This window comes from Enhydra lutris, unplaced genomic scaffold (genome assembly GCF_002288905.1).
Source record: "Enhydra lutris kenyoni isolate GAN:26980312 unplaced genomic scaffold, ASM228890v2 scaffoldscaffold15, whole genome shotgun sequence".
Classification (NCBI taxonomy): Eukaryota; Metazoa; Chordata; class Mammalia; order Carnivora; family Mustelidae; genus Enhydra; species Enhydra lutris.
The window spans coordinates 33,699,510-33,725,013 of record NW_019154099.1 but is presented as its reverse complement, the minus strand read 5'-3'; the positions used below and the strand labels follow the sequence as shown (position 1 = coordinate 33,725,013).

The window sequence follows — 25,504 nt, the reverse complement described above, 5'->3', positions numbered from 1 at the left end:
GTTTATCACCTGATTGGGCATGTTGAAAAAAAATACATGCACATACACACCACATTTATAAATATACACTTGTCCTATATTTTGATAAGAAGAGACGGTCTGATGTATGGCACAGTAGCAAATGTTCAAAAGGTCATGCCATGCTTTTGTGTGTCATGGCTCAGAGCAAGATAACCTAGTTTTGATTTTTGCCATGGTTGTCCCTAGTCAAAACCATGTGATAAGGAATTTGTATTTAGCTCTTTCCATATTCCTTTCCTAACTCCCTTCCCTTCACTGGCTTGAACTTGTGGTCCTCAGTTTTAGTATTCTCAAGCTATTCACTGCTTGCTTAGAATCTTTAACTAAAGCATTACCATGTGGCCTGCCCTCCTTCCTAGTACACCATGTGCCACTCTTTTCCTCTGCTCCATCCCAATGGATCTGCCCTATGTGTCTTATTTTTAGTATTGTTAGATGGGGAGAGCTAATAGAATTATAAAAAAAAAAATGTGAGCCATCAAATTCTTTACCAACAATGATTATTATTGTGGAAGTTTAGATCCCCTTGCAGGATCGAAGGGGAAGATATTTGGGGGCTAGAAAGTGATTTGGAGTTATGTATGTCATGCTTGTAAATCCAAATACTTCCTTAACACATCTGGCTAACTCAGAAGTACAGCTAGAATTAAAACAGGAAGGACAGTTAATTTCCAGGAGCCATGATTCTCCCTCCTTCAAATGATGCTTTTCAGAAACACTTTAAATGCACTATTCATTAACGTGGTGATTTTTAAAACTGTGATGACAAGACTTTAATGAAAGCAGAGTAATAAAGAATAAAGTAATGAGTCTGTAGAGGGCCGACGTTCTTGCTTCCTCACCAGCAAGGTGAGCTTCACTCCACCTGGCCTCACCTGCAGGCCAGCTCCTCCTGGTGTTAGAACCTGAAATTGACTTAGGACTATGTCCGTCCAACTGATTAGAGTTGGAGTTGTTTTGGGAAGCTCCTGTAGCTTCTAGAACATTCACTTCTAGCATTTGTCAGCTCTAGGGGAAAATTCATTGACTAGGAAATGTTAACTTTTAATATACATGCATTTGATTTCTGTTGACAGAAGAGACATTTTTAGGCACCATGTTGCTAAGGAACTTAATTTTGAAAGGAAATCAGGGTCTTTGGATAATTCTGGATCTAGATACTCATTTAACACATTTTAATTGAGGACCTATTGAGTTAATGTCCTAACGATAGAGGTGAGCAAAAAAGGCATGGGTATTTAAGGAGCTCATACTCTAGTAGTACAAAATCCTTTCGTAGAATTCAAATCACTATACATATTAGTTATTGATTGTAATTTACTAGATTTATTGAATAAATGTTTAAAAAGTATCTGCTATATTCTAAGCATGATGCTTGGTGCTGGGAATACTGGATGGAGAATAAAGATGCATGAAATATAGTCTCTATCCTTGAGGAATTTATATTTGGGAATGAGTTATTTGAATAAATGGCCAAAATGTCAGGAATTACTTACTGCCAAAAATTAAACTCCATAAAAGAGGCAGGTACAGATTTCTGCAGGTTCATTAAGAAGGACACTTATGCTAACTACATGTGAAGGCTTAGGCAGGCCTCTACTGAGAAGACGGTATTTGACTTGGATTTGAAGGGTGAGAGGAACTCTGTAGAATGGAAGATAATCTGGGTAGACAGTACTTGCAGAAAATTTAGGGTGGGGAAATCCAAGGTAGAGGGTAATAGGTTCTAGTTACCAATTCTGATGTGTGTGTGTGTGTGTGTGTGTGTGTGGCATGGGTGGTGGTGGTAGTTGAGGAGTTTCCCCACACCAACAAAAAGCAATTCTTGGACACAAGCTCAGTATCCTACAATTCAACTCACTTATGACCCTACGTATCAAGAGATGGTGTCAGAGCTCCCAGAACTGCCCCTCGCACCACTTCAGATGCAAATTGCAAGTTCCTGTTGCCCCTTGTGCGTTTGACCTACCAAGAGGCTACAGATTGGAGATTCCCACCACCCCCTCCTTGGTGTTGATTAATTTGCTAGAGTGGCTCAGAGAACTCAGGAAACCCATTTATTCAATGGATTACCTGTTTATTACAAAAGGATCCAACTCAGGAACAGACAGATCGAGGAGATGCAGGGGTAAGGTATGGGGAAAGAACACAGAGCTTCCTTCTGGTGACTCCCAGCACATCCCTCGGCCACTGGTGATTGATCTCAATCTCCAGTCCCTTTCTTCTCCCTGGGGGCCAGGGAAGTGCCACTGAAAGTTCCAACCCTCTTACCAAATTGTTTTTTTTCCTGGCAACCCCTAATTTTAGGTGAGGTCCAAAAGTTACCTTTTTATCAAATAACAAAGGCATTTTTGTTGTTCTCATCACTTGGAAATTCTAAGGGTGTTAAGAGCTCTGTGCCAGGAACCACGACAGAGACCAAATACATATTTCTTAATATACATCACAATATGAAAGGGATTTCCAAGGTCTGAAATGCTATGAATTTGTTCATATACAAGGTGGATAAGATTAACTGCACATGAGACTCGCCTAACTGCATAACTTTCCTCCAGTTAACACGACAGGTCTGTTCGCTTCCTTCACGTTTGAACTGATTTTGCTCATAACACCTTGACCTTCATAAGTAGCTTGTTTATTTTATTTATTGGAATATCAGCAATATCTTTACATATGTATAAGATCTCTTTTTAAAAATATGTTGATGGATCAAATGTAGTACAACAATAATGTGTATTAAATAATGTATAATAAAATAAACAAAATAGAAGATATTTATATTAATATAACATGAAACTATCTCTTTAGAAGACAGATGTTATCACCGACTCAAATTTTCAAAACACCCAAGATATGTAAGTACTCATATGCCCCTTAGTGTAATAGTTTTATCTCTATATTATCTTTTTTAAAACACTGTTCCTGAAATTTTCAGCTAAATTCCTTTTCTATGCTGTTATTCCTTGGAGGTCTGGAAATGGAAATCCAAGGGCTCATTTAGCTCAGGGAATTGGACAGAAATCCTGTGCATTGGCACATTGACACTCCACCTTGCAAATTATGTCGAAGTGGCAAATGTGAATTTAAGTTATAACAGAGAAATGTCTGCAGAGATTTGCAATCTACTTTGATGGCCCTGAATGTCACATTTCCTTCCCTTTAGAAAAAAAAAAATCCCATCATTCAACACCTGTAAAATTCAAGTCATTAACATTCTGTGATCTTATGACTTGTACCTAGCTCAGTTGGAGTTTTCTATTTCTTTTCTCGAGCTACGGTCTCTACCCTTCGTTTCTTCAAACTTACAATCTATGAAACTCTGTCATTGACATTCTCTCTTCATAGCCCTCTTCTTCTTCATTATGATCCCATCATTCCAGGACACCTTTACTTACAGTTTGCCCCATAAAATACCCTAATTTCTCTTCATCCATATTTTTCCATTCATTTCCCCTTCTTTCTCATGATTTTATAGACTCTGAACTCCTCTGCTTTCTCATCATTCACTAATTAGCATGTCTCCATGGTAACAGACAGTTGCAGAGCAGGGAATCATTCTCTGTACCAGCTACTGCTGAGTAACCTCTGGGCCTAGCAAGGAGGGGCCTTGACCTGATTAAGATAGGAAGACTTTTCACTTCTTGGCAGGAGAGGATCCGTACATTTCAGAGAAGGCCCTGTTTCCTAGGGGAAAGAAGTCAATTTGGTTGAAAAGGAGTGTATACTTGGACTGAGGCATGCAAAATCAAAGTATGAAATAAACTAAGAAAATATTAAAGAAGATGTAGGAAAAATATCTAATGCTGATGCTCTGCTCCTGGTTTATAAGAATTAGTGGTGCTTTGATCTGAAAGATGCTGTAAAGCAAATGGTGGCAAATATTTGGTATGGTTTACCTTCTAATTTTACATGTACAATTCAATCACTGTGCACCACGGGGTTGAATCAGAACAGAGATAAATTCTACTTCCAGTTTTATGATGAGTATTTATCATTATTCTAAAATTTTATGTTCACTCTTTTAAGCCATATATCAACCCATAATCATATACTTACTAAGCAACCGGAAAAGCATTAATTATTATTTTTTAAGATTTTATTTATTTATTTGAGAGAGATAGAGAGAGTACAAGCACAAGAGGGAGCTGCAGCAGAAGGAGAGGGAGAAACAGGCTCCCCACAGCTTAATCCCAGAACCCCAGGATCATGACCTGAGCAGAAGGCAGACACTTACCTGACTGAGCCACCCAGGCACACCAAGAATGGCATTATTATTATAGGAGTTTACTGTTGCATTTTTTGGGTAACTTGTATGGAATTATGTAGTGCATACTTTTATTATGTATTTTGGTAAGATTGAGAGGCTAGGAAAGACATTATTGGTTATGATTTATTGAGTACCTATTATGTTTTTGACGCTGTTCTCTGTGATTTGCGTATATTGTCTCTAAAGCTCATGACAGTTTTTCAAGGTCAGATTCTATTATTTCAAGTTTGTGTATGAAGAAATTGAGACTCACTGAGGTTAATTTTGTCACCAAGTTCAAAAAGCTAGTGAGAGTCTGGTGTGGGACTCCTGGATGCCTGAAACCAAGTCTATGTACAGATATGCATTACCTGTATGTTCCTCCACAAAGGTGTCTAATTAGAATGCTATATGGACACGAAATATAGACTTCTGTTTTCACAGGAAAACTTTGATCAGTAAGAAGGAGAGGCTGAAGTTTGAGGACTCCAGTGTTGGAAGCCACAGAAGCTGAAAGGTTGAAGATCTGAAGCAGCAGGTGATTTTACTGGATGTCAGGGAATGAAAGGTTTTAACATGTGGAAACTAGAAGAGCAGGAATTTATTGCTTGAAAGCTTGTTGGTCATGATGTAAGCCTGTGTAAACGGGCTAGAGATGTTTTGTCCCTTGACCTGTAAATCTTGGCATGACATTGCTATCCTAGGAACTCTGTTCTTACTGGCCAGTGGGGATGACAGCTTGTGTTTGCAGGAAGAGTCCTAACTAACCTTTCATTCTCTATTCTCCTCCATGTTTAGGATGCAAACATCCCTTTTCCAAATTTGAATGAGATGCTACCAGTTTGTCTTACTGTATTTTGTCAGGTGAAGGCCAACTTACATCTCAAATTTGATTGAAACCGGAAAGACTATGCCCTTCGTTCAGCCTATGAACAAAATGTCTGACATGTAAGGGGAAAAATACATTAATTGATTGTTTTCTTTATGTCAGTTACTATGCAAAGAGCTTTCATATGCAGTTGGTGGTGGCTGAGGGTACATCTCTCTGATCTGCTTTCCCAGGGAGTGTAACCATATGGCCCTGGCTGCTGTACTCTAAAAATCTGTCACTAGTTTTGTATAGAGACTGAAAGGATCTGGTCACCAATTCTGACGTGTGTGGGGGAGGGGCTCCCCACACCACCAAGCAATTCCCAGACACCAGCTGGAATTCAACTCAATTCTAGCACTACCTACCCTGAGATAGTATCAGATCCCACAAATTAGGGACTCGGTCCTTCAAGAGTGTTCCTCCACTTCCCACCCCAGGTTTTTACCTGTACTTCTGATCAACTGGCTATAAATCCAAGGTGCCAATGACTGCCTCCTTGCATTTGATTAATTTGTTAGAATGGCTCACAGAATTCAGATAAACACTTTCCTTGGTCATTGGTTTATCATAAAAGGCTAGAACTCAGGAACAGACAGATAGGAGAGATGGGAGGGCAAAGTGAAGAACACCGAGCTTCCATGCCCTCTCCAGGTGGGCCACTCTCCCCGAATCTTCAATTTTTTATCAACTCTCAGAAGCACTGAACCCTGTCTTTTTGTTTTTTTTAATAGAAGCCTCCTTTCAAAGGCATAATTGATGAGACCGTGGCCATTGGTAATTGATCTCAATCTCCAGCCCCCTTCTCTTTCCTGGAGGTGTGGGACTGAAAGTTCCAACCTTCTAACACAAGGTTGGTTGGGAACCTGCTGCCAATCTTAGGTGACATTCCAAAGGTCACATTAACATGACGAAAGTCACCTTTATGGTTTGCATCACTTAGGAAATTCCAAGGGTTTTAGGAGTGCCAGAAATGGGACAAAGACCAAGTATGTATTTCTTTTCATAAATCACAATATCACAAGGTCACTCTTCCCATGGGCTGCTCCTAGCCAACAACTAAGCTGCCAAGGCAGCTCTGTTTCTGGGAGGTGGAGTGTTCTCCCCATCAGCTTTGCAGAACTCGCTTCGAGCTACCATCAAAACTCTTCCACTCACCTTTTTTTCTTTCCCTCTCTCCTTTACAGGGGCCGAACTGCATTTGGGTCTGACTCCTCTCCCAGCCTCTACCTGTTCTCACCTCACTTTACCTCAGAGATGTTTCCCCTAATGAGCTTCCCCGATGCTGCTTCTTGGAGGATCTGCATCAACACATTGTCTAACTCAATCTTCCCAATCTAATGAGCTATTGAGGACGATATGAAATTGACCCTCAGGGATTTTGAAGTCTGCATTCTGGTTCCCCTGCTAGTGAGTGGTAGGCTTCAAACCCATCTCAAAGTGGGGGTTGGCTTCGGCTGTCTCTTGACTCTTCTGGTACCACACTGTCTAGGACCCCTGGCTGTACCCATCACTACTTTCTATGCTACTTTGCCTTTTGACAAGTTCTATAGTGAAAAAGGGAATAGATAAAAATTAGCCTAAAGCTCTCTGCTAAAAGAAAAAAAGAAAAAAGATCTGGAAGGCAAGTTGTTAATAGAAAACATTCACCCTTTTCCAAGAATAACTTACAATTTAAGCTTCTCCGTATGTGTCACTGACAGGGAGCTGTCTGGCTACATGAATATGTTGTTTTTCTCTTTTTTTCCCCCTTACACCCCTTTTTAGGTAAATCAGAGCTGCAAGTGCTGTATCTGTTTTTCAGAGATAACATGTGAATTTGTGACATTCCCTGTGGAGTTTGAGGTCTAGGAACCTATGAAGAGATCACAACGAAACACAAGCATTCTGTTTCCAAGTGCTAGAGTGATTATTGTCTGGAAATCTTAGCATTATTCAAAAGGCATCTCTTCTCATTTGGATCAGGCAGCGGTGTGTTTTCTGAAGGCGAGAAGGCCTTTCAATAAAAGCTGGTACAGAGTGGGGCTGCCGGCTGCTTGGGGTGCAATGGAGGCCAGCAGTAAAAGCCACGGTAGCTTCGGGGAACCTCCAGCAAGTCTAACCGGATCCTAATGAACGGAAGGCCCCGTGGGGAGGTGTAGAAAACAAAGGGAGACTTTCATTTTTTTATTATACCTTCCCCCCCACCCCGCCCACCACTTTTTCATTCCAGGGAAAGAAAGTATAATTTATTGCAATTCATTCAGCCCTGTGAAGGTTCGAGAGGACAGAGAGCCTGAGGACCCTCACCTGAATGGCTTCTTGTCAGATGCTGTGTGCAGGTCTTTGGTGCCAGGAGAACACTGACTCAGTTCCCTCTTTGCTTGGCACGGCACCCTTTCAGTGTGACTTAGGAAAGGCATTCTTGGCAAGAATGGTGCCGCTGGTGTTGTGGGTGTTACAGACTGACGTATAGACACCTGCTGCCCATCTGTTCTCTCTGTTCCTCTGCTCAGGGCCCCAAACAAGGGCAGGCCCCTGATCATTGTCTGATTCATTTTCCCAGACAAGTCTACCATAGAATCTTAGCTCATGGGTGGAGGCTCCCCACTGTTGGTCTTCTGCCTCAACATTCCTTTTTTTTTTTTTTTTTTAAGATTTTATTTATTTGACAGAGAGAGACCACAAGTAGATGGAGAGGCAGGCAGAGAGAGAGAGAGAGAGGGAAGCAGGATCTCTGCCGAGCAGAGAACCTGACGCGGGACTCGATCCCAGGACCCTGAGATCATGACCCGAGCCGAAGGCAGCGGCTTAACCCACTGAGCCACCCAGGCGCCCTCAACATTCCTTTTAACTGCATAGTGTCCTGCTGGCCTCTCCAGCTCATCTCTCACGGTTTCTTCACATCCAAACAAAAGTGCCTCCCCTTCTAGAAACTTACATGCTCCCTGTGCCACATGCATTTGCCCATGCTGTTTCTTCTGCCAGGAGTGTCCTGTGCCTCTTGCTAACTCCTACGCTCTCTGCCTATCTGGTACATGTCTAATTCCATTAAGACAGAGTTCAAATGAAACCTCAGTGAAGCCTTCCATGACCTCTCGAGACTCGATTAATCACTTCATTCTCTGCATATGTCAGTAATTTTGTTTAGCTGAAATTAATGTTGCTTCTCTATGAAGATACAGATTCAATTTCAATACATTTTCTCCCAGTAACTACTAAGTGCCTGGCCCTGAAATGATCACTTTGATATATAGCATTTTTTTGAACTATTTGATGAAAAGACCAGAGATTATGAATTGTATGGATTGAGATGGGCTAGTATGTCACTCTGAAATTACTATTGACTCTTCAGAAGAAGGAATGAGTATACATATAAAGGGCATTTTCAGTCACATTTAATTTGATTAAACAAAACAAAACAAAACAAAACAAAATCTGTTGTTTGAGGTCTATGATTTCCCCAGAACTTTTGGGAAAGTGTTCTAGAAATTGGTGAACTCTCCTTCCCGAGATCTCTGCCACACTATGGTGCATATTAATTATCTCTGAAGGTCTCTTTGGAAGCTACATTATGTTAATTGCACTTGTTGTGAGCTCTGGGGGCCTCCAGACTCCTTGAGTGTTAGCAAGGCATAGGCCCTGCTTGGTCCCACTCTGCATGGCCACCTGAGCCAAGGGCAAACCTATCTCATCCACTCCTTCCTGCAGTGTTGTAGGTGACAGCCAGCATATCTACACAATGCAAGAAGCACCACTATTTAATGTACAGGATTTTGACATACTAGCTACATTCTGCTCCATGCCATGAGGGGTAGGCAATCAGCTCCATGAAATGATCAACAGTCTGAAAAATAGCTTTTATTTTTTCACTACTATGACTGTCAAAAAATACCTTCTGAAGCTGACAACTCTGCTTTTAGTTGAAAACAGACACCACAGACTGGCAAACTATAGCCTATGAGCCAAATCCATTCTGTTGCCGGTTTTCATACATAAAGTTTTATTGGAACGCAGCCGGGCTATTTGTTTCCATATCGCCCACGACTATTTTCTCATTATAACAACAGAGTTCTCTAACACTGCTGGGAAGTTGTATAACCCACAGAGACTAAAACATTTACTACTTGGTCCTTTGTGGAAAAAGTTGGCCAACTTCTGATGCAGCAATCCAAGGTTCTGCCGGAAACCATACATGCAAGTTCTTCTTACCAAAAAGCCCGATTTTGAGAGTATTTTTCTCTCAGATCTTAGTATGAAGAAAGTTATGCTCATTCCTGAGCCATTGGTGAGTTTATAATCTTCCAGACACCCGAATCCTAGCATGGACTGTGCTGCTCTTTTAGTTTTGGTTACCAGCACTTCCTGAACCAAGATGGTAGCCCTTCTCGGTAGGAAGTACCTACCTTCCCTCACTTTCTTCAGCTTTACCTCTCTTAAATCCTCTTTGCTCTGATTACCTATTAATTTTTGTCCTTCCATGTATATAATTTATGGCAAAAGGTTAGGTGTAAATCAATACATAAGTAATATATACTCTTTGTGCATCCATAGTCTGTTGCATGGAATTAGCTACTTGTGTGTCTGCTTCTACTTCCTGGATCAGACACTCTGGGGATATTGACCATATCACGAGGTACTTTGCACATGGGACATACCCAATAACTGTGTAGAGGTTTTTGTTGCCGTTTTTGTTGTCGTTGGTGTATTTGGTAGCAAGCTAGTTTTAGCAAGTGTTTCCGAGATCAGCATATTCAGAACCTAAATTAATTGGCTCTTTTGGTAGAAATAACGGTCTCTGCAAGGGGCTAATGTTGATTCCTTGGTTGAAAACTTTACTTAGTTTTCATGCTTTTATGAATAAAAATAGCAACAATAATTATACTACTTATTAAATGTCTAGTATTTTCTAATGCATCAGCGTACATTGTCAAACTTATTTCTCATATAGCAGTGTGCACTAGGCCTCGATATTCCAATTTAATCAGATTGTGAAATAAGACTCAGAGACAATATAGCTTGCTCAGAGGGAATGTATGGGGTTCTGGCCTTCAAGGGTCTGGCAGGTGTTGTCTGTGTAGGAAGCAGGTGGGGGTAGTGCAGTGTGGAGTGGTGGGGACCAGTGAGCACGTGCCTTGTCTGAAGGGGCGGCTGCTTCTCCGCCCCAGCTAGCTGCTGCCGTGCTCCAATATCAGCTCACTGTTGCATGACTTTCCAATGTTTTAGAAACCAGAAATCCAGACATCGAGGGAGATGTTTTCATTTTAAAAACACTGTTCAGTCGTAATGAAATGTACTGTGCGCCAGACCTGGCACCTGCACCGTGGGTCTTCAAGTGCTTAGTTAAGACCACAGGGGTCGGGGAGAACTGCTTGCTTCTGAATCCTGCTTCTAGCACATTCTGTGTTACTTTAGGCAACAGAAACTCTCTAAGACTCAGTTTCTGTCACATGAGACGAATGGTAGTATTGGCTTCTACCTAACAAGTCCAGACACTTGAATACCAGTATCAGACATATCATGATAATCAGAATGTTGAATTCGATTACATTTTGACTTCTTGATGAGTTTTGCTGAAGTGGTTAGCTCAAGTCTGTCATGTAGAACATAATCACTAAGTGACTATATACTCATTATGATTACGGATTAAGGACGCAAAGCTAGTAATTTCATATCTAAGATTTGTAATCAGTCTGCATTGTGGCAAAGCCACATTCTTTTCTTTCAGTGCAATCGTGCTTCTCATAATTCAGTATTTTGTTTTGCTTCTCACTCTACTTTTCCAGTTGTTAATCACAATGGAAACAGTCCAACAACTTATGAGCAAAGTTTCTGTATTTCACTAGCAGACCTAGAGATGCTACCTTGTCAATGAGCAAGGACAGATGTAGGCATCAGAGGTAACCACAATACTGAAGAGGAGGAAGGATTTCACCGGGGAAAAAGCGGTAGCCAAACACTCCATTCAACGGGTAACTACCTCTTTACCTGCATCTTTCCATCAAACTGATATTTTTACTAAGAGACGTGGTTAGTTTAATAATGGAATATTTTCCTTCATAAAACTTTTTTTTAATAGGAAACTTTACATACACTATGTGCAGGTTTTTTTTTTTTTTTTTTTTTTTTGTCCTGAAAGATTTGGGTAAAACCCTTGTATTTTGGCATATAGTGGCAGCACACAATGGAGGACGAGATTTGGAAATGGAGGTTATGGGTTCTACTCTCAGTTCTGCATGCAAATAACCATGTGATTTTAGGCATCCACTGCTCGTAGGATGATTGGAGATTATAAACCCAAACTACCAAGAGTGAGAATATTTGTGGAAGTTCTTTGTTTCTAGATAAAAGTACAGTATGAGCACTATGGTTATTTTTATATGTGATGAGAGTGGTATACAGTACACATGAAATTATAACCACTTCTCTACGACGTCAATGACTTCAATAACAGACACATTTTGAATTGTATTCATTTTGGTTTTGGCCTCTCACAAATAAGTTGAGGTGGTTTATGTCCTTTTTGTTTATTTACTTTACTCTGAAAACAGAGCAATTTTGCTAGCAACGATAAGAATATAAATGAAGGGTCTGAGGAAAGAACAAGAAGTTTGGAATAAGTAAAGTAAGGAATGTACACAGAGATGACTGGTGTACATGAACGAAATATCAACTAGACTGAAACCCCTGGTTGTGTGTAACTTACATGGCTTAATGAGCTGAATTCTTTTGTTTCACCATTTTTTTTTTTTTCCAATGGTATCCAGTACTCTGGACACAGGAGCAGAGAGACAAATACTCTGTTTGTTCATACAAGACGAATAATTATTCAGAGGAATTCAGGGAAAGGAAAACAAAGGGAAACATATTGAAGGTTTAAGAGAGAGAATTATTTACTTGATAGACAATGTGTTTCAGAAATAATAGGAAGGGAAATGGGGCATGAAGGTCCAAAGGAGACTGATTTTTATGGAGAATATGTATATCCTTTAATAGCTATTTTTTCCCTGAGATCTGTGAGTGTTAAACTCTTTTAGTCTCTCATGTCTGAAGATGTCTTTAGTGTACTGGTTATGAAGATTAGCTGTGTATAATACTTCAGGTTTATTAATTTCCTCCTAAAATTTAAGAAAGCCATTATATTCGGGCATGTATTGTTCTTGAGGGGAAATCTACTAATTGTTATTCTTTTGTTGATAGGTTTTTTTCCTGTGGTTGCTTTTATGATTTTACCCTTATCCTTGATATTCTGCAGCTTTCCTATCATATGGCTAAGCATGGGGTTATTTTTATTTATCTCAGGACTCAGGTATTTCTTTAATTTTGGAAAACTCTTAACTATATTCTTTTAAATATTGTTTTTCTAACATCTTTTCCTGAAATGCCTATTAGGTATATGTTTAAGACCCTCATTTTATCTTCTATGACTTAAGTGTTTGTTTTTTTTTTTTTTTTTTGTCTGTGAAGTATTAAAAGCAATTTCCACAATATTATCTTTCAGTGAATTATGCTTTGTCTAGATATTATCTCATCTTTTGGGCTTTAAAAAAATTTCCATGAAAAAATTTTTTTTTAGATTTTATTCATTTATTTGACGGAGAGAATAAGCAGGGGGAATGGCAGGCAGCAGGAGAGGGAGAAGCAGGCTCCCTACTGAGCAAGGACCCCCCCGCCAGACTCAGGGCTCTATCCTAGGACCTTGGGATCATGACCTGAGTGGAAGGAAATGCTTAACTGACTGAGACATCCAGATACCCCTCCATGAGAATTTTTTTAAAATTTGAAGATTTCCAACATTATTTCTATTCCAATTTTTGTTTGTTTTTGACTGATTTTATTGTGTATATATTTTTTCATATCTAAACTGCTTTAAAGGCTTATAATGCACATTCGTGTAACTCAGTTATCTCAAGTCAAATACCTCTAAATAACTCCTATGCAGGTCAAAAGATAAAACATTGCCACCAACCCAGAATCCCCCTTCAGGTCACTTCTTAATCACTGTCCTCTCTCTTCTCTACAAAGATAACTGGTATCTTGAATTCTGACACCATCATGTAGATTTACCTGTTTTTGAAGTTTAAGTAATTGAAATAATAGAATATATATTTTTTGGATCTTATTTCTTTCACTCAATATCTTTTTTGTATGATTATTCTCTCTTGTTGCTGAGAGATAGAATTCATTAATTTTCATTATTTTTAGTATTTAATTGTACTGATATACTGCAATTTAATTATGCATTCTAATGTTAACAGAAGTTTTGTTTTTTCCAGCCAGGATTTATAATGAATAATGTTATTATAATCATTCTTGTATACATCTCATGGTGCACATGGTGTACATTCCTATTAGATAGATACATAGAAATGGAATTGCTAGCTTAAATTACATGCATATCTTCAGCTTTAGTAGATAATACCAAGTTGTTTACCAAAGTAATTTTATGAATTTATAATCCTACTAACAGTATATGAGAATTCTTATTGCTCCATATCCTTGCTAACACTCAGTATTGGTTGTTTTTAGTTTTAACCATTTTGGTAACTGTACTATGGTACCTCATTGTGAGGTTGGCACCTTTATATAAATTTATTGATTCTTTGGATATCCTTTTTTAAGAATACCTGTTCCAGTGTCCTACCTCTTTTTCGTTGGATTGTCTGTATGTTTCCCTAATTGATTTTTATGAGTTTTTATATATTTTGGATATAAACTCTTTTTTGTTTAAATTGTTGAAAATATTTTTTTCTATGCCATGGCTTATGTTTTAATACCATTTTTTAAAAGATGTTATTTACTTATTTATTTATTTGAGAGAGAGAGAGAGAGAGAGAGCAAGTGCATGAGGTGGGGGGATGAGGAGCAGAGGGAAAGGGACCAGCCGACTCCACACTGATTGCAGAGCCTGATGTGGGGCTTAATCTCATGACTCTGAAATTATGATCTGAGCTGGAGCCAAGAGTTGGATGCTTAACAGACTGAGCCACCAAGGCATCTCTTATCTTTTAGCACTCTTGACAGTGCTTTTTCTCTCTTCAATCAACAGAACTTCTTAATTTTAATATAGTAATACTTATCATCCTTTATTAACTTAAGAAACCTTTTCCATCTCTAACATCACAAAAGTATTCTACACATTATTATTACTATTATTATCAGACATTCATATAAATAACCTCAAACTATTTGGAATAGATTTTGTCTATAGTATCTGTGGATATTCAGTTATGCCAGAAACATTTATTAAAAGGACTATTTTTTTCCCATTGCTCTGCAATGGCACATTTATTATAAATCAGTGTTTATATATACAGCAATCTGTTTCTGAGCTCTTCACTTTTTTCAGTTGGTCTATCTGTCCACCATTTGTACCACCAATATACCATCTTACTTTTATAGTTTTATGATAATCATTGATATCCAATAGAGCAAATCTTATAACTTTTTCCTCTTCATCTTGGCTCTTCTTGGACTTCTGCGTTTCCAAATATAAGTTTAATAATAATTTAAGAGTCAGTTTGTCAAGTTCTACACATACACAAAGCTATTGGGAGATTGAAATTATGATCAGTCTATAGATCATTTTTTAGGGAAAATTGACAACTTTATGTTACTGACTCTTCAGTTGATCAAGAATTATCCTATAGGTGTTTAGATTCTTAAAATATCTCCCAATATTATTTTGTAATTTTCTGCTTAGACATTTTTAATTCTTATATTTATTTCTAAGTACTTGATATATTTTGCTATTAATATAAATGATATTTTAAAAAATTTTCAATTTTTGTGGCTCTTGTATATACAGATTCAGTTGATTATTATTTATTAACCTTTATCTAGGAACTTTACTTCTTTTTTCTTTTTTCAAGATTTTGTCATGGAAATTTTCAAACATGCAAAAATAGAATTGTCTAATAAACCTCCATGTATCCTTACTCAGCTTTAACAATCGTGATCAGTTTATTCATCTCCTAACCTCATATTTATTTCTAATAATTTTCTACAGAGTTTTTGAATTTTCTATATACACAGTCATACTATTGGTGAATAAAGATAATTTTATTTCTTCTTTCTCAAGCGTATTTATTCATTTTCTTTCCTGGCTCCTTACGATACTGAGAAAAATGTTGAAAAGAAGTGGTGAGAGCTTTCTTACCATGTTTGTGAACTTGACCATGCTTTTCTCTTTTTATCAAATGGCATTTAGGAAAGAGATTCTTGTGTATTTGAGTGTCATAGGGATCAATGCTTTAACTAAGACACGTTTATTCTTAAATATTTGCATAACTTGATAAGAGCTAGTCATAACTCTAACAAATTCACAACTGGTTTAAAAAAAAACACTAAAAACATGTCAGCATGTAGATCCCATGTTTACATGTAGTTGCACATTTAAATTTAATTCTTGTTTTCCCAGCACCATTTATTGAAGAGACTATCTTTTTTCCACTGTATATTTTTTCCTGTTTTTTTTCGAAGATTATTTGACCATAGAGTTGAGGGTCGAAATGGATAAAAGACCTCAACATGAGAAAGGAATCCATCAGAATCCTAGAGGAGAACATAGGCAGTAACCTCTTCGATATCAGCCACAGCAACTTCATTAAAGATATGTCTCCAAAGGCAAAGGAAACAAAAGCGAAAATGAACTTTTGGGACTTCATCAAGATCAAAAGCTTCTGCACAGCAAAGGAAACAGTCAACAAAACAAAGAGGCAACCCACGGAATGGGAGAAGATATTTGCAAATGACAGTACAGACAAAAGGTTGATATCCAGGATCTATAAAGAACTCCTCAAACTCAACACACACAAAACAGACAATCATATCAAAAAATGGGCAGAAGATATGAACAGACACTTCTCCAATGAAGACATACAAATGGCTATCAGACACATGAAAAAATGTTCATCACTAGCCATCAGAGAGATTCAAATTAAAACCACATTGAGATACCACCTTACACCAGTTAGAATGGCCAAAATTAGCAAGACAGGAAACAACATGTGTTGGAGAGGATGTGGAGAAAGGGGGACCCTCTTGCACTGTTGGTGGGAGTGCAGGTTGGTGCAGCCACTTTGGAGAACAGTGTGGAGATTCCTCAAGAAATTAAAAATAGAGCTTCCCTATGACTGTGCCATTGCACTACTGGGTATTTACCCCAAAGATACAGATGTGGTGAAAAGAAGGGCTATCTGTACCCCAATGTTTATAGCAGCAATGGCCACGGTCACAAAACTGTGGAAAGAACCAAGATACTCTTCAATGGACGAATGGATAAGGAAGATGTGGTCCATATACACTATGGAGTATTATGCCTCTATCAGAAAGGATGAATACCCAACTTTTGTAGCAACATGGACGGGACTGGAAGAGATTATGCTGAGTGAAATAGGTCAAGCAGAGAGAGTCAATTATCATATGGTTTCACTTATTTGTGGAGCATAACAAATAGCATGGAGAACAAGGGGAGATGGAGAGGAGAAGGGAGTTGAGGGAAATTGGAAGGGGAGGTGAACCATGAGAGCCTATGGGCTCTGAAAAACAATCGGACGTTTTGAAGGGGCAGTGGGTGGGAGGTTGGGGGAACCAGGTGATGGGTATTAGGGAGGGCACGGATTGCATGGAGCACTGGGAGTGGTGCAAAAACAATGAATACTGTTACGCTGAAAAGAAATAAAAAATTTAAAAAAATTAAAAAAATAAATTTAATTCTTGGCATTTACTTTATGGTTACTGGAGTAATTTAAAAAGTCTTGCATCAAAAAGATAAGCTATGGGGCGCCTGGGTGCCTCAGTGGGTTAAAGTCTCTGCCTTTGGCTCAGGTCATGATCTCAGGGTCCTGGGATCAAGCCCCACTTCGGGCTCTCTGCTCATTGGGGAGCCTGCTTTCTCCTCTCTCTCTGACTGCCTCTATGCCTACTTGTGATCTCTGTCTGTCAAATAAATAAATAAAAATCTTAAAAAAAAGATAAGCTATAACCATCTATAAATTGACACATTTATTTACTGTATAGTTTGTGAAAATGCCTTTAATTGTTTTATGTAGAAAAAAAAATCAACTCTGACAGGTGTCTCCTTTTCAGCACACTTCTTAGTTCTCATCTGCAACAGGCAATAGCAGATACAAAAGAATTTTTAACTATGAGAACTGAATATTAAAAAAATGAACAGTTTATTAGATGGTTTTTTATTTAACAACCTAGGAAATTCCCAGCCATTTGCCGTTCCAGGGTAATTTCAAGTGCAGTTGGGAATTTGGCATTCTCAGTGGAGCTGTTATGTCTGGCAAACCTTGTAGGTGAAATAAGTACATTTAATAGCGCATGGGAAGGGATAGTTCTAAAATCAACTTTGATGGCTCCATTTTCCACAACTGAACTGGGTTGCTCAACATGGCTCTTATTGTTCCTGATGTTGGGGTAGAGGTTATTTTGTTTTTGTTTTTGTTTTTTTTACAATAAATTTATGACTGTCAGGAGACATCACCTCGACATACATGGCGTCGTAGCCTTCATAGCTCCATAGAATTTTTTCTGTTATGTTCTTGTGAAATTCTGTTTCATTGCCTTAGCAGCTTCAATAGTTTTTTGTCAGCCACTGCGGTTGGGTCCCTGTGTTCTGCCTCAACCCCCACTACAGGGCCATCCCCTCTCTTTTACCCTATCATTTTATATTCTTTTAGAAAAAATATGTTTTACATATGTTATTGCTCTGTATTTGGAGTGGAATTGATGCATCAAAGTGTGAATGTTGTTTCATTTCGACCAGAAATCAGAGCTGGAGGCCCTCTAGCAGCGAGCTGGAAAACAAACTGGAGGTGAGCGAGAACAGAGGCAGAGCCACCGTATGAATCTTGGGAATGGGGCCAGTGCCTTGGAAGTGGACAAGGGAAGAACAGCCTTTGAAATCAGCAGGCTAAACTAGAAACCTGAGTCTGCTTCCTGACTCATAATTCTGGGGACTATGGGTGTGTGAGGAAAAGCTGCACTGAGAATCAGGAGGACAGGTATCAATTAAACCAAAGAGGCAGATGGATCTTATAAAGATTTAAGGACATTTCCCCCCTATGGAGTAGAAATTCTTGAGGTGCTTGGATCAGGACTTAGGTATGGTGTGGCAAGATGGGGACAGGATGGGAGGAGACAGAGGGTCAGACCAAGATATGCACTGGACTGGCGGCTATCATGGGGAGAAACTAGCTTTGTGTACCTAGAAGATTTGCAGAAATTTGTTGGAAAATGGTAATAAACATTTAGAAGAAAGGAGATATATGACAGGGGTTAGGGGGAGAGAGAGCGGTTAAAAATAAGTGAATATTTCTGGGGTGCCTGGGTGGTTCAGTGGGTTAGGCGTCTGCCTTCAGCAACAGGTCATGATCTCAGGGTCCTGGGATCGAATCCCGCATCAGGTTCTCTGCTCAGTGGGGAGCCTGCTTCCTCCCCTCTCTCTGCCGGCCTCTCTGCTACTTGTGATCTCTGTCAAATAAATAAATAATTTAAAAAGTGAATATTTCTGTTAGTCCAATTCTTCTCTCAACTTCAAGGAGTTACAGATGCCTGACTTGGCTCTGTGGAAATAATTCAAATTACCAAATATTGCTCACTCATAATATCTAGGAGTCTAGAAAATGCAGGAATACAATGACAGTGATATAAGAAGACACTCATGTCTTCTTTTCAAAATAAATAACCCATAGACTTGTTGTTCCATTAGGTTTGATTTTGTGTTTAATATATTATGTAACTATCTGGATATTTATATCCCATTATAACTTAAGTAAGCCAGAATTGAGATACCAAGGAAGCATGATCTTATAGTATCTGTTAAAGGAAAGTTTCCTATCTATTCATTGTTTTACTCTTTTCATTCATTCATTCGTTCATTCATTCATTCATTCATTCAACAAATTTCTATTACAGGCTTTTTAAGTGACAGGAAGTAGTTTGAGCCCTTGGAAGTACATCAGTGAACATTATCATAAAATTTAATTTGTAGGAAACTAGGTTAATAAAAGAAGGAAACAGAAAACGTCTGTGTACTTCCTATCTAAAGTCTTCCAGTAGTGGTGGGAGAATAAGAACGAGGACCAAGTCTTTTAATCACTAGCTTAAGGGCCCTTAATGGCCCTTCAATGAATTCAGTTTTGAAACAAAATATATCGGACAAATGTGTTAGTTTACAAAGGACTGCTAGGAATTGGGGATACAATAATAAAGTGGGATTCCTGGTCTTTCTTTTTTTTTTTTTTTTAAAGATTTTATTTATTTATTTGACAGAGAGAGATCACAAGTAGGCAGAGAAGCAGGCAGAGAGAGAGGAGGAAGCAGGCTCCCTGTTGAGCAGAAAGCCCGATGTGGGGCTCGAACCCAGGACCTGGGATCATGACCTGAGCCGAAGGCAGCGGCTTAACCCACTGAGCCACCCAGGCGCCCGGATTCCTGGTCTTAAAGAACAGATTTGAAGCCAGACAGACAAAAAATTACGAACAAATGACATGATCATGGTTCTGATAGAGTTAACACAGGGAGCTCTGGAGCACGTAGTAGTTTCAGTTCCCTGCACTGGAAAGGATAGAAAGGCTTCTAATGAGGCGCTCCCAGCTGGCTCTAGAAGAGGAGAACTAGCTGGCATTGTTGATTAAGGGGGTGGTATTCAGGCTGGGGAGGAGAATGTGCAAACATTTTCCCTAACACTATCCGGGTGCTGGCATCTTGTTACAGTCTACTTCAGACCTTTTTGAAATTAAGTTTTCTCCCTCTCTCTTGATACTCTAGAGGTGTTTTCTTCACCAAGCTCCCTTGCCTGGCCGAAGGCAGAAGAGTGATCAACATTGGAAGTGAAGGAGTGCATTGACTGGGAAGAAGGAGACTTTTGGTGTGCTGGAATGTTCTAGGTCTTGATCTGGGTGTTGGTTGCATGAGTATATACACATGCAAGATTCTATTGAGATATATATGCTTATTAGAGCTGCGCATCTTACTAAGTGCATGCTAGACCTCAATGAAGCAAGAAAAAAGAAAAAACCCAGCCCAAATGTTCTCACTCATGTCGTTCCTACAATACTAATTTTCATATGCTGCGATTTAGTACTTGGTATCAAATATATTTTGGGTTTTTTGTTGTTGTTGTTGTTTTTGTTAATTTTTTATTCTCTGCTTTTTTTTTTTTTTTTTTCCAGAATCTTTTCAGAAACCGGATTACAAATGCCATTCAAAAGCTTGATTTTGCCCTGGGCCCCTACTTGTCCTCTGCTAGAGAATCCCCACAGTCTCAGACTGAAAATATATAAACCCATACATAGGATACAATTCATTTTATAGTGTCTTAGAGGCTTCCTTGGCATACAATTGTGGAGTATGTGCTTTCGTTTCTCTCTTTGGGTGCGTTGCAGAAGGGGATAATTCTCCTATTTCTTTTATTGTGTCTGGGGATGTGTACACAATTTGCATACTCAATTAATATTGCCGATGGGATGAGTGTGGAGAAATGCAGAAAATGTTTGTTTCTGTTTGGATTTATGAGCTTGGAAAAGAGAGGGATAGTATCTAAATGGTACATTTAAGGTGTATTTCTTCTCAACCCTTTAAACAGATTAAAAGAGGAGAAGAAATAAGACAGTCTTGAAGGTTGATTGAGGGATAAACACCCACAGAACAAATTTGACTTATTCAAGTTTTATGAATCTCCAAATAGCAGGTTTAAGTAGACTTGCCAGAGCTTAGATATATGCTTCTGCCAAGCAAGATAACTTTTTAAAGAAAAGAGTTCTCTGCATTTTCTCAGGTCAAAAATCAAGTTTGTAGCTTAGCTTTTGCTCTTGGAAAATATCAGATGAAAAAGAAAAGAAAATATGTCATTTATTTAGTGACTGTAGAACAGCTTCAATGAGAGAACTAATCTCAGTAAAGCAATTCAGGGGTCAGGTGAAGATCCATTTAAGGGTAAAGAAAACTAAGCCTGGATTCTATTCCTGTTACTCAGACAGGGGGATATTTTGAAGTTCACTAAGGAAAACCTCACTGAATACTTAAAAGAAAACCCAACCCTTCAATAGAACGGTATTATAAATGTTAAACTTGCTAAGGGACTAGATTTTAAGCGTTTCCGACGCTAGAAGAAATGGTAATCATGTGAAGTAACAGAGGTGCTAGCTAACACTACTGTGGTGATCATATTGCTGCGCAGGTATATTAACTCAATATGTGGATCATCTTAAACATACACAGTGTCGGGGCGCCTGGGTGGCTCAGTGGGTTAAGGCCTCTGCCTTCGTCTCAGGTCATGGTCCCGGGGTCCTGGGATCGAGCCCCGCATCGGGCTCTCTCCTCAGCGGGGAGCCTGCTTCCTCCTCTCTCTCTCTCTGCCTGCCTGTCTGCCTACTTGTGATCTCTCTGTCAAATAAATAAATAAAATCTTTAAAAAACAAAAACAAAGAAAAAAAAAATACACAGTGTCAAATGTCAAATATCACTCCGCTAAAATCAAATCAAACCACCACCACCATCACCACCACAAAAACCTTTTCTAGAGCTCTCTTTCCCTTGGTGATCTCTGTTCCCAATTCCCTCTTCTTCTTCACCATGGCTGCCAGTCACCTCACAATGACTGTGGTCCCAGACAAGCTCAGGAAGGGCACCATATTTGGCCCAGTCAAATTTCTCAGTCTGTTTCTTTGCCAGATGTGCCTCTTGTGCTTCTTAGTGTGTTTTTCTTATTTTTTTTTTAAAGATATATTTACTTATTTTAGAGAGATTCAGAGAGAGAGTGGGGGTGGGACAGAGGGAGAGAATCTTGAAGCACTCATCACTGAGCACAGAGCCCAACTTGGTGCTTGATCCCACAATCCATAAGACCATGACTTGAGCCAAAACCAAGAGTCTGACACTTAACTGACTTAGGCCTCCTAGGCACCCCATGTTTTTCCTTTTTCTTTAAGTATCTCTGCCTCAGATGTCTCATTCCCTGTCTTTTATGTCTAGAGTATAAACTCCTGGAGAACAGTGGATTTTTTGTTCACTAATGTATCACCTGCACCTGGTCTCTAGTAAGTAGCTCAATAAGTTTTTGTTGAAAGAGGCAATTTAGGCAAGGAACAGAAGTTTCTAGAAATCCCTATGTCATAGTTCACTCGACACAAGTTTTGTATCCTTGTCTTGTGTTTTATCAGCCTCTGAATTAAAGCAGGAATTTTAAATCTATGGTTCAAGAATGAGCTTCAGAGGGTGTGTGATGAGCTTGCAGGCCAAGTCTGGGTACCTCTTGAAGGGTGGGTGGGGAAAAGGAGAAGTTTCCTAGTGCTTATGGACACAGAATTGTTTCATCTTTTATTTTTCTTACTCTCAAAAAAATTTAGCATACATTATGCAAAGAAGGATGTGGTAACAATGATTCTTTTTATGTGACTGGCAAACTAGGTATGATGTTTTTGACTATAAATAGATATTAAGCTGATTAAGTAGAATATCAGGTAACTGTAAGGCAAATGATGTTATGGGGAGAAGGGAACCTTACTAGTCAGATTGTAATGATTGCTGGAAAATTCTTGGGGAGAAAAAAAAGGTGTGTTATTTTCACATTCACTTTCAAAGAGAGAAAACCCAACTTACATGAGAAAATATTTAAAAATAATTGAAAATTAAATATTCTGATTGATGACACAGATGAGTCAAGAAGATTAAATGTGATGTTTTATAATTTTAAAATGTTTCATGTGATTTTTCTAATATTACAAGAAAAGGATCAGAGACCACTGAGTGGATTAATAAAATGATCTAATTGTATTTTTAAATATTTCCCTGTTCAAAGAGAATCTCAGTAACTGTTATTTTGAACATGAAATTGTTACACACATGAAACAATGGGGATACATGAGAAGGTAGGACATGTTCTTTTTAAAGAAGAATTTCTTTAGGATCTGAGAGGAAATAGCACCATGGTTGGTCTTCTGGTTCAGGTGGTACTGAGAGAAATGACAGCTCAGACAAGGGGTGTTGAAAGGGGGCTTTTGGAAAAAATATGAGAAGAAATTGCTTTAGAAAGCTGTTTGGAAAAATAATAAAGGTAATAATAATGTTATTTTCAGAGTCAGTATTAGCACATGACCCAGATCCCCTCACTCCGCCCCCAAAAGTCACTTAGGGGAAGAAAGAGATGGGCGTTTTGAGGAGTGAACCTGGACTACATTTCATGAATATGTGGTTTGGCCTTGAAGCAGAACACTTTCATTCATTTGCCTTCAACATTAAGTTAGCAACTGCCACCCCTCAGTGCTCTATTAAGGAAGACGGTCAGTCTATTGGCAACTCTGGTGAATGCAAGGCAAGCGGCTTGGTTGAAATATAGAAAATTTAGTGGCTTATGGGCTTTTAGAAGGCAAACTAAAAATGGGACAGGTCCTTATCATAATCAGTGTTTTTTTAAAGATTTTATTTATTTGACAGAGAGATCACAAGTAGGCAGAGAGGCAAGCAGAGAGAGAGAGAGAGGGAGGAGGAAGCAGGCTCCCTGCCTAGCAGAGAGCCCGATGCGAGACTCCATCCCAGGACCCTGAGATTATGACCTGAGCTGAAGGCAAAGGCTTAACCCATTGAGCCACCCAGGCAGCCCCATAATCAGTTTTCTAATGAATAAAGATGATGCTTCTCTGCAACCCACTAAACAGGTAGGAAAGATAAGCTGCTGAAGGGCACCTGGTCCCGATCTGGGATCCTACAGCTTTGCTGAAGCGTGCCTCAGTCCTGGTGCGCGTCTCCACTCTCATTAACCTCTGACCCATGCTGGACATGCTTCAGCTGAATTGGAATCAAGATTATATTGTAATACGGGGGCGCCTGGGTGGCTCAGTGGGTTAAAGCCTCTGCCTTCGGCTTAGGTCATGATCCCAGGGTCCTGGAATCGAGCCCCGCATCGGGCTCTCTGCTCAGCGGGGAGCCTGCTTCCCCCTCTCTCTCTGTCTGCCTCTCTGCCTACTTGTGATCTCTGTCAAATAAAAAAAAAAAAAAGATTATATTGTAATACGAACAAATTACCCTGTTAAATTTTTATATGTTTACTAGCAGGACATAGGCCGGGTTACTCACACACAGTAATTAGACATTAAGCGGCTATATGGTAGCCTGTTTACGGAACCCGTTTGACAAGAGATTGTTTTTTAATTTTTTTTAAAGATTTTATTTATTTATTTGAGAGAGAGACAGTGAGAGAGAGCATGAGTGAGGAGAAGGTCAGAGAGAGAAGCAGACTCCCCGCGGAGCCGGGAGCCCGATGCGGGACTCGATCCTGGAACTCCAGGATCATGGCCTGAGCTGAAGGCAGTCGTCCAAGCAACTGAGCCACCCAGGCATCCCTTTTAATGTTTTTAATTAACAAAGAATGAGCAAGATAAATCTGACATGTGAAGAGTCACACGGAGTTGTGAATAGTGGGAAGTTTCAAAATAGCGGTTCCCTGTTTGTCCTTTCAAAGGATGAAAATGATCTGGCACGGTTAAACGTTTCAGTTTTTAATATTTTCTTATCAGGAGTGATTTACACTTGCTCAGGTAGACTGTATGTGAAGATGTAAAACTTATAATAAGTATTTAAAATGCTATATTATCATGGGCTTGATGGATGATAGAGCCCTCCTATTGGCAGCTGTGAAGAGCAAAGAATGTCTAGTTAGAAAACATTCTGGGGGTGCTGGGTGGCTCAGTCGCTTCAGTGGCTGCCTTCGGTTCAGGTCATGATCCCAGGGTCCTGAGATCGAACCCTGCTCGGGTGGAGAGCCTGCTTCTCCCTCTCCCTCTGCCTGCTGCTCTGCCTACTTGTGATCTCTCTCTCTCTCTCCATCAAATAAATAAATAAATAAATAAATAAAATCTTTAAAAAAAATTCTTATATATGAAATAAGCTTTCCAGGTGCCTGTGGATATTCATTAGTCGTGGGTTTCTTGTTTTAGCTCGTCTAAATATTAGAGATAAGATGTAGACTTTATCAAAACATGCACAACACACACACCTACAGAGTTCATCAGAGTTACAATAAATTATTCTCAACTATGACAATAACCATGGTTTCCATTAGTAGAAATTTGAAATGGTTGATCTCCAGTTATGTATCCATATAGTAGTTTAAAATAGTTAACTATTAAATGAAATTATTCTTTAAATTAAAAATAGCAAAAAACAATTTAAAGAGATGATTTTCAATTTCTTCCCTGTTTTTATAAATCTTCATTTTGGAAGGTAGACAAAAAGAAATTGCCACCACTTAGAAATGGTTCATTACGATATTAATGAGTTAGGATTTATAGTTGTTCTCACAATAAAAATTCCTGATTTTTTTCCACTCCTGTGGGTTACCTCTATGAAGAAACTAAAACTTTGTATGATGCAACTTAGGT

General features: G+C 39.0%; 1 long non-coding RNA gene across 1 annotated transcript; it reads left to right on the top strand.

Moving 5' to 3' along the window:
* The first annotated feature begins 4,652 nt into the window (after window positions 1-4,652).
* On the top strand, window positions 4,653-7,279 carry LOC111147160. The gene is made up of 3 exons (XR_002640595.1): window positions 4,653-4,805; window positions 5,066-5,215; window positions 6,323-7,279. It is a non-coding gene; the product is annotated as an uncharacterized LOC111147160 (long non-coding RNA).
* The last annotated feature ends 18,225 nt before the right edge of the window (window positions 7,280-25,504 follow it).